This window comes from Aulostomus chinensis, chromosome 12, assembly GCF_037954235.1.
Source record: "Aulostomus chinensis isolate RoL2024-O1b breed Wild chromosome 12, RoL_Achi_v1.0, whole genome shotgun sequence".
In the NCBI taxonomy this organism is placed as follows: domain Eukaryota; kingdom Metazoa; phylum Chordata; class Actinopteri; order Syngnathiformes; family Aulostomidae; genus Aulostomus; species Aulostomus chinensis.
Genome location: NC_141331.1, coordinates 29,082,619 through 29,093,366, shown reverse-complemented (window position 1 = coordinate 29,093,366; position 10,748 = coordinate 29,082,619).

Genomic DNA, 10,748 nt, shown 5'->3' with positions numbered 1-10,748 from the left:
TTGAGGAACTCCTCAAGCCCACCAACACGTCCTCCATGGAGGAGCCAGAGTTTAGGGAGTGCTTGGGGGGGGGGGGGTCGTCCAATCTCCGGGGCAGAAGTTACCGAGGCAGTGAAGCAACTCCGCGGTGGCAGAGCTCCGGGGTGGATGAGATCCACCCTGGGTATCTCAAGGCTCTGGATGTTGTGGGGCTGTCCTTGTTGACACGTCTCTGCAATATTGCGTGGACATCAGGGGCGGTGCCTTTGGAGTGGCAGATGGGGTGGTGGTCCCTGTCTTTAAGAAAGGGGACCAGAGGGTGTGTTCCAACTATTGGGGGATCACACTCCTCAGCCTCCCTGGTAAGGTCTACGCCAGGGTACTGGAGAGGAGAGTCAGGGCGATAGTCGAACCTTAGATTGAGGAGGAGCAGTGTGGTTTTCATCCTAGCTGTGTATCCGTGGATCAGCTCTTCACCCTCGCTAGGGTGCTGGAGGGGGCATGGAAGTTTGCCCAACCAGTCCACATGTGATTTGTGGACCTGGAGAAGGCTTACGACCATGTTCCCAGGAACACCCTGTGGGGGGTACTCCGGGAGAATGGGGTGGATGGCCCTTTACAAAGGGCCATTTGGTCATTCTACCGAAGGAGCGAGAGTTTAGTCCGTGTGGCCGGTAGTAAGTCAGAATTGTTTCCAGTAGTGAGTTGGACTCTGCCAAGGCTGCCCTTTGTCACCGGTTCTGTTTGCAATTTTTATGGACAGAATTTCTAGGCGCAGCCGGGTGGTGGAGGGGGTTGAGTTCAGTGGCAGGAGGGTAGTGTCTCTGCTGTTTGTAGATGACGTAGTCCTCTTAGCGCCATCGAGCCACGACCTCCAGCTCTTGCTGGGACAGTTAGCAGCCGAATGTGAAGCGGCTGGGATGAGGAATCAGCACGTCCAAGTCTGAGGCCATGGTCCTCAGCTGGAAAAGGGTGGTTTGCCCACTCCGGGTCGGGGGGGAGGTCTTACCTCAGGTGGAGAAGTTTCAGTATCTTGGGGTCTTGTTCACGAGTGAGGGTAGGATGGAGCGGGAGATTGACAGGTGGATTGGGGCGGCATCCGCAGTGATGAGGGTGCTAAACCAGTCCGTTGTGATGAAGAGGGAGCTTAGCCAAAAGGTGAGGCTCTCGATTTACCGGTCAATCTACATTCCAACCCTCACCTGTGGTCATGAGCTCTGGGTAATGACTGAAAGAACAAGATCCTGAATACAAGTGATCGAAATGAGTTTCCTCCTCAGGGAGGCTGGGCTCTCCCTTAGAGACAGGGTGAGAAGCTCAGTCCTTCAGGAGGGACTCAGAGCAGAGCTGCTGCTCCTCCAGGTAGAGGAGTCAGTGGAGGTGGTTCAGGCATCTGGTGAGGACGCCTCCCTCAGGAGGTGTTCCAAGCATACCTGACCAGGAGGAGGCCTCTGGGCTTACCCAGGACATGCTGGAGGGATTATATCTCTCGGCTGGCCTGAGAACACCTCGGGATTCCCCCGGAAGAGCCAGTTGAAGTGGCTGGGGAGAGGACGGTCTGGGCTTCCTTGCTGAGGCTGCTGCCCCCACGACCCGGACCCACCGGATAAAGTGGAGGACGGTGACGACGACGGAGAAGAATTTGTAGAAGTTTGAGGTCAAACCGTCTTGGCCAGGTGCTTTATTTGGTGCCAGTTGTTTTCAAACTGTGTCTAACTCTTTTATCTTGAATTCTGAGTCACATATTTCTTTGAATTCTGAATCTATCTGAGGGTTAGGATGTTGAATGCTGTCCAGAAAGAGGTTAGCATCGGATTGTGAGTAGGATGATGAGTATAAATTAGAGTAGAACCAGTAATCCTCTTCAGAAATTATTTTTGTATCCGAGCATTCACTATTATTTATGATCAGGCTGTTAATACTGTTTCTCTCTTGTCTCTTCTTTTCAAGACCAAAAAAGTAGGAAGTGTTTTTCTCCCCCTGCTCCATCCATTTAGCTCTGGATCTTCCATCGGCTCCTTGTGCTTTTTTAGTGAATATGGAGTCCATATTAGTTTGTAGCTCGACCAGCTTTGTCGTGTCTTCATCTAATAAACAAAGGTTTTGGTTGTATTTGTTCAGCTCTTGCACCAATTTGACATCAGTTTCCCTTTGCCGTTTACACAGACTTTTACTGAATTTAATGGATAAGATTCTGACTTTGAATTTAAAGTACTCCCATTTTCTGCTGCAGGTGACAATCTCACTCTCAATAATTTCTTCAAATAAAGATTTGACTTCCTTCTCATTGTTCAAAAGCTCAGCGTTAATCTTCCAGTAACCTTTCCTGCTTGTCGGCTTGTGTGGTTTCAGTGTGATATTGATTACACAGCGACGTGATATTGAAGACTCAGCTGAGTTGGTGACCTCTGGGGAGGAGAGCCACAGATCTGGACCGTTTGGTTTTATCCAGGTAAACTGCCTCCTGTCTGCATCACCTTGTTTGTGAAAAGTGTCATAGATAGAGGGACGTCTGTCCAACCATTCATCTGTCACCATGTTAAAGTCTCCCCCAACTAAAATGTAACTTATGGCTGATGAGTTTTTGTAATCAGCGATGGTTTCTGTGAGATTTTCTAGTTGAGGTTTGTTTCAGGCGCTATCATTATGACCGTAAATATTCATCAAAATTACCAAATGCCCTTCTCAGTTTACCACAGCAGCGATCCAGTGGCCGTTGTTGTCACATTCAAATGTTGTGAATGTTCCAGGAAACCTGTAAAAACATATAGCCACACCTCCAGAGGTATTACTGCCATGAGAAAAGATGATGTTGTCCCCCATTGGTTCTTCCAAAGTCTCATGTCCTCTTCACATGAGTGAGTCTCTTGTAGAAAAAAACAATGTGCTTTGAGTCCTTTACAGAATAGAAAAACAGCCTTACGTTTCGTGCTGTCTTTTAGACCTCTTGTATTTAAAGAAAAAAAAGAAATCCCTGACTTGAAAAAAACATACACAAATTGACATTAAACGATAAACGAGAGAAACAGAAAAACGAAACAGAAAAGCAGAGCTCGCACCTCCTCAGACCTCTCCAGGTTGAGAGCAGATGCTCCTGTGACGGCCGCTTCAGCAGATCAGACTGCGTTTAAACTTAAACATGACCTCTCCACATTCCTCTCGGAGGAAACAAGTAGCAAAACAAAACAAAATAAAATTCTATTTTTTCCTGGCAAACGACTCTTTGAGAAAGATTCCAAAGAGAGAATAAGAAAGGGAAAAACACAAAATGTTGCAACTCTCTCAAAGAAAAGACAGAGCCAAGAACAGAAGATGTGGGTAGCTTGTCTGCTGCGACTGATCCAGAGAGAGAGGGAAAAGAGAGAAAAATCTAAAAAATGGACTACAAAGAGGACATCTTCCATGTCCCTGGCTGTGACTCTTTTCCCATCGATGAAGGCGTGCGCTCCTCTGAGGCCGGCTTTCTTCCCCTCTGTCCTGGCCTCCTCTGCCTGCAGCCACAGCTTGTTCCTGGATTCCTTGGCTTCTCGTGTCAGGTCCTCCTTGAACTTTATTCCTTTTCCTTTGATGCACTCAGCTGTTCTGGCATCCCTCCAGACTTTATCCCGATGGGATCTTGACATAAAGTGCACTAGGACGCGGCGGCTGGAGCGCTCGTTGTCCACGATGTCCACCGTGACAGCCAGCTGGTTCGCGATGTCGGGGGAGATTTGGAAATTTTTGTTTATTAGGGCCTGAGCCCTGGGGGTCCTCCGGGGCTCAGGCCCTGCTATGTTTGCTCGACATACTCGCCACTTCAAAAGTTAATTTGATTTAATTTTGCTAAAAATGCGATAATTAATAAAAAAGAAGCAGCACTCTACTCAATAGCGCCACCTACATACACAAAAAACACGCCACGCCCTGTAGGAAAGTCCTACAGACATGGGACCAACACCGTTTTATTCGTCTCATCAAGATGGACCAATCATACACAGTCACCTCTGACCTCACTCTAACAGGACATCCACAATTTGGACTCGGAATGTCTAATTTTTGATGATTTTGCGCCCCGAACAAACGCTATCTCCTCCTAGGGCGTTCATGGTATCGCTTCCAAAACTTATTACATGACTCTCCAAACTCTGCTGATTAAAAGTTAAGAGTTTTTATAGAGGCTAAATGGTTTGGGTTTTATAAGCTCTCAAATTGGGGGAGACACTTTTTACACTTTTCACCTTACAATGGAAACCAATGGGGCACCTGTCTGCTCTCAGGGTACATACTGTCAAACACTCGCTTCTCACGTCTACACCATCCATCCCACAGCTCTACCAACCACAAAACTGACAAAAACCCCTCCAAGAACATGGTGTTCTGTGTCCCTCTGGACCAGCGTATGCCGACTTCTTCCTCTTGTCCCACTCCAGTCCTGGTGCTCCTCCTCTCTCTCCACTCTAGCACAGATCAAAGACAGAGCAGTGGGGGAGGGGTTCTTAAAGGGCCAGCTCTCAGCTCTGCTCTCACTCTAGCACAGATCAAAGACAGAGCAGTGGGGGAGGGGTTCTTAAAGGGCCAGCTCTCAGCTCTGCTCTCACTCTAGCACAGATCAAAGACAGAGCAGTGGGGGAGGGGTTCTTAAAGGGCCAGCTCTCAGCTCTGCTCTCCACTCTAGCACAGATCAAAGACAGAGCAGTGGGGGAGGGGTTCTTAAAGGGCCAGCTCTCAGCTCTGCTCTCACTCTCTGATCAGAGACAGAGCAGTGGGGGGGGGGTTGTTCTTAAAGGGCCAGCTCTCAGCTCTGCTCTCCACTCTAGCACAGATCAAAGACAGAGCAGTGGGGGAGGGGTTCTTAAAGGGCCAGCTCTCAGCTCTGCTCTCACTCTCTGATCAGAGACAGAGCAGTGGGGGAGGGGTTCTTAAAGGGCCAGCTCTCAGCTCTGCTCTCACTCTAGCACAGATCAAAGACAGAGCAGTAGGGGAGGGGTTCTTAAAGGGCCAGCTCTCAGCTCTGCTCTCACTCTAGCACAGATCAAAGACAGAGCAGTGGGGGAGGGGTTCTTAAAGGGCCAGCTCTCAGCTCTGCTCTCACTCTCTGATCAGAGACAGAGCAGTGGGGGAGGGGTTCTTAAAGGGCCAGCTCTCAGCTCTGCTCTCCACTCTAGCACAGATCAAAGACAGAGCAGTGGGGGAGGGGTTCTTAAAGGGCCAGCTCTCAGCTCTGCTCTCACTCTCTGATCAGAAACAGAGCAGTGGGGGAGGGGTTCTTAAAGGGCCAGCTCTCAGCTCTGCTCTCACTCTCTGATCAGACTCAGGCTTCTAACTCCTCAACTACAAGGCCTCCACACTGGACCAGGACACCCTGGGATTCAGGCCAGGGGCTCAGGCCCTCACAACGCTGCTCGCAGCTTTAATTTTCTTTGTGTTTGGATGCTCTAATCCATTTACTTTTAGTAGGGACGACCTGCTAACCATCAGGGAGTTCTCTCCGGTCATTTTAACTTCATTCCACACAAACCCAGAGAGTTTTTTAGACCTTTTGGTTGGAGGAGCAGCAGCACTGTACGGGACGTGGAGAAGACGCAGAAGAGGTTAGCAAGCCAGCGCTCTTGTTAAACTCCGTCAGCGCGGGCACTGTTCCCATCCATACACCTGGCGAACCTTCGCTCCCTGCCCAACAAGATGGACGAGCTGCTTCTCCTCAACGGATCCAACAAAGACTTTGCACGTTCTGCTGCCCTTTGCTTCACTGAAACCTGGCTCAGTGAAGCCGTACCAGACGCCGGATTACATCTGCCGGGCTTCTCTCTTTATCGCACGGACCGCGCTAAGGAGCTCTCGGCGAAAACAAAGGGCGGTGGAATATGCTTTTACATCAGGGGTGGGCAACCATGTGCCACGAAGGGCCGTGTGTATGCAGGTTTTCCTTCCAACCAAAAACTTTAACAGGTGATTCCACTGATAAACACACCTTCAGCCACAGAAGAGTGTTAATCAGTGGAATCACCTGTTAAAGTGTTTGACATCCGTCACAGTCCTGTCTGAACATTGCAGCCCGAATCTGGAAGCTCTTATCATTAACTGTAAGCCGTTTTATTCACCGCGGGAGTTTTCCTCCTTCATCATGGTTGGAGTTTACAACCCCCCCCAACCCAACTTGAGTGAAGCGCTGCAAACTCTCCCTGAACAATTAAACGGCTTTTTGTTATGGGGGACTTTAACAGAGCGAAACTTAACCAGGAATTTCCAGCAAGTACAAACAGCACATCAGCTGTCCCACCAGAGGCAGCAACACCCTGGACCACTGCTACACCGTCATTAAAGGAGCATACCACTCAGCTTTGGGACACTCTGATCACTGCTTGGTACATCTCATCCCCACTTACAGGCAGAAACTAAAATCTGCAAAGCCTGTGGTGAAAACTGTGAGGAAATGGACCAATGAGGCAAAGCAGGAGCTACAGACCTGCTTTGACTGCACAGACTGGAGTGTCTTTGAAGCTGCCAATGACAACCTGGACGACCTGACAGAGACTGTGACTGCCTACATCACTTTCTGTGAGGACATGTGTGTGCCAACCAAAACATTTCGGACTTTTAATAACTGTAAGCCATGGTTCACCACCAGACTGCGTCAGCTCCGCCTGGCCAAGGAGGAGGCCTATAGGAGTGGGGACAGGGTCCTGTACAGGCAGGCCAGAAACACACTGAACAAGGAGATCAGAGTGGCTAAGAGGAGCTACTCCGAGAAGCTGAAAAACCAGTTTTCAGCCAACGACCCTGCTTCAGTGTGGAGGGGCCTGCGAGACATCACCAACTACAGGAGACCCTCCCCCCCCCCCCCCCCCCGCATCGAGGCAAACAAAGACCTGGCAGACAACCTCAACAGCTTTTACTGCAGATTTGAGAGGAACAACTTCACACCTCTCACCCACTCCAGCCCACCTCTCATCCAGACCATCAGTACTGCAGCTGCTCCCCAACCTGCCCCCCTTGTCACACTCAGAGTGTGTGAAGATGAGCTGAGGTGGCTGTTCCAGAAACTGAAAATCAAGAGAGCACCAGGCCCAGACGGAGTGTCACCATCCTGTCTGAAAGCCTGTGCTGACCAGCTGGCTCCAGTCTTCACCAGGATCTTCAACAGCTCCCTGGAGAAGTGTGAAGTCCCCGCCATCTTCAAACACTCCACCATCATCCCGGTCCCAGAACCCCAGAACCCCTCCATCACTGGACTGAACGACTACAGGCTGGTGGCCCTGATGTCTGTGGTCATGAAGTCCTTTGAAAGACTGGTGTTGAGCCATCTAAGGACTGTAACAGGACCCCTGCTGGACCCCCTGCGGTTTTCCTACCGGGCAAACAGGTCAGTGGATGATGCTGTCAATCTGGGACTGCACTACATCCTGCAGCAGCTTGACAGCCCAGGGAGCTACGCAAGCATCCTGTTTGTGGACTTTAGCTCGGCATTCAACACGATCATCCCTGAACCCCCAAACTCTCCCACCTCAACGTGACTCCGTCCATCTGTCAGTGGATCACCAGCTTCCTGACAGACAGGAGTCAGCAGGTGAGGCTGGGAGATTTCACCTCAACAACCCGGACTGTCAGCACTGGCGCCCCCCAGGGGTGTGTCCTGTCCCCCCTGCTCTTCTCCCTCTATACCAATGACTGCACCTCCAAGCACCCAGCTGTGAAGCTCTTGAAGTACGCAGATGACACAACGGTCATCGGCCTGATCCAGGACGGAGACGAGTCTGCATCCCGGCAGGAGGTTAAGCGGCTGGTGTTCTGGTGCAGTCAGAACAACTTGGAGCTGAACACGCTCAAGACTGTGGAGATGACAGTGGACTTCAGAAGACAGCCCTGGCTATGCTCCCCCTCACCATCAGCAATAGTCCTGTGTCAGCCGTCGAGTCCTTCAAGTTCCTGGGAACTACAATCTCTCAGAACCTGAAGTGGGAGACGAACATCCACTGCATCCTGAAGAAGGCCCAGCAGAGGATGTACTTCCTGTGACAGCTGAAGAGACACGGTCTGCCTCAGGAGCTGTTGATCCAGTTCTACACCGCTATCATCGAGTCTGTCCTGTGCACCTCCATCACCGTGTGGTTCAGAGGAGCCACACAGCAGGACAGGAACAGACTGCAGCGCACAGTTAGGACTGCCCAAAGACTCACTGGAGCCCCCCTGCCCTCCATTCAGGAACTGTACTCTTCCAGAGTCAGGAAGAGGGCAGAGAACATCATCAGAGACCCTTCTCACCCTGGATACAAACTGTTCCCACTCCTCCCCTCTGGTAGGCGCTACAGAGCCCTGCACACAAAGACAAGACTGAAGAATAGTTTCTTTCCCAGTGCCATGACTCTACTGAACAGCTGATCTGTTAACCTGCTGCCCTGCTGAGTGGTCACCCACTCAAGTCTGCACTACATTGTGGACCTTGCACCAACTGTGTTTTTGCACTGACCATATTTTGTACATATCTCTTTGCATAGGTGTATATATTTTCTATTATTTATGCTTCTGTGATGTCTGTGTTTTTCTGCTCATTCCATGAGTGACACCAACTGCCGGAGTCAAATTCCTTGTATGTTGTGAACATACTTGGCCAATAAAACTCATTCTGATTCCGATTCTGAATTAACCCATTCATTACAATCAGTACCCCTAAATATTCCAGTATAGTTTGGTCCCATTTGAGATGGAATTAATCCTGGAGTTGTCTTGATGGCGTATAATTCTGGGATAATATTTGGGTTTCTGAACATTCAGTTTGTATCCTGCGTATTTTCGTAAAGTATCTAAAACCTCAAATAGCCCAGAGCCTGAATTAACTGGTTTGCTTAGCTATATTAGAACGTCATCCATGTACACTGCAATTTTATGTTGTTCCCCATTTATATTGATACCTTTAATGTTGCCAGACTGCCTGAGCCATTGAGCAAGTGGTTCGATGTATAGTGAGTAGAGAAGTGGTGACAATCCACAACCTTGTCTAGTGCCCCGTTCTAATTTAATTGTGTCCAAAAGATATCCATTTATTTTTAAGTGTGCCGTTGGATTTTTATATAAAGTACTAATTCCTTTAATAAATTCTTTACGAAAACCAAATCTCTCAAGAGTCTTGTACGAGAACCTCCAACTCACAGAGTCAAACACCTTCTCTGAGTCAAAATGAGTAAAGCTTGTAGTTTTTGTTTTTGTATGTGACTCAAGATATGTAATGAAGGTCTGATGTTGTCATGGGTTTGTCTCTGTGAGATGAAACCTGTCTGGTCTGTATGGATAAGGTGAGGAAGGACTTCTTCAACTCCATGGGTAAGTATTTATGTATATAACTTGTAATCAGTATTCAGAACTGAGACTGGTCTGAATAGATAGATAGATACTTTACAAGGGAAGATAAAAGAGCGGTAAAGAGGCATGCAAGGTTTAAAACTATATGAAGATATAGAGTACAATATAAAGCAAAATAGAAATAATACAAATCAAATAACCAGATAAAAACTAACAATCCTATACATTGAAGTTGTGCATAGTGACAGTGTGTAGCATACAGTCGTGCAGAGGGCAGTGCACATTTAAAAGACCTTCATAGAGATGTGCATGATTTGAATGATCCACAGTTCAATCTGTCTTTTCCCTCCTTCGGAAAGACAAAGATTGTCACCTCATTCCAGGTTGGTGGGGTTTCCCTTCTTTCAATGCTGTGTTGAATATGCTCAGAAGGCTTGGTGTTAACACAGATCTGAAGGTCTTGTACCATTCAGAAGAAATCCAGTCTGGCCCTGGCGATTTATTTGTTTTTAACCTTGAGATTATGCTGTTCAGCTCCTCCTTTATTATTTCAGCTGTTAATTTTGTGCTTTGATCTTCTGATAAAATGGATAGATTAAAGGGTGTTAAGAAGTGTTCAATCTGTTGGTCATCTTCTAATGGTGGCTGAGTGTATAGCTGTTTATAGTATTTCTGAAAAGCCCACCCATCCATTCATCCACCCATCATCCATCCATCTATCCATCCCTCCATCTTCTCCCTCTTCTCCTGTTGAGGGTGGTGGGGGTGGAGCCTATCCCAGCAGCCTTCCCCCTGGACAGGTCACCAGTCCATGGCAGGGCCAACACATAGAGACAGACAACCATTGGCTGTCCCAGCCACGCCTACGGTCAATTTAGAGTCTGGATTAACCTGGTCCCTCTTGATGTCTTTGGACTATGGAGGAAGCTGGAGTACCAGAGAGAACCCAGCAGGAACAGGGAGAACATGGAGACTCACCCAGAAAGACCCTGTGCTGCAGCCAGGGCTCCACCCACAACCTTCTTGCTGGGGGGGCCACCGTGAGGACCACTGCTCCACCCTGCTACCTATTCTGAAAAGCCAACTGTATTGAATGTTGCTTATATGGGAGGGTTTTTGACTGTGGATCCTAATTTTGTAGATTGTGCTATCTGCTTGTTGTTTTAGTGTTTTCCTTGCCAGAAGCTTCGAAAACTTTGAGCCAGATTCGTAATACTTTTGTTTAAAATGCTGGTTTATTGTTGTGTTACAGCTCCTGGACTTCTTTACTGAGAATGCCATGTTGTTAATTCATACTGTCACTTCCTAAAACTGTTGGCCAGGTCATCCTTGTGAAAGAGATCCTGCCCTCAAAGGAATTTCTTTCCTGGATAAATAAAGGTCAAATTAATAAAATACTAAGCCCCTAATTCAGGGGTGTCAAACTGGTCCAGTAAAGCGCCGTGTGGCTGCAGGTTTTCATTCCAACCAAGCAAAAGCAACACCTGATCCAA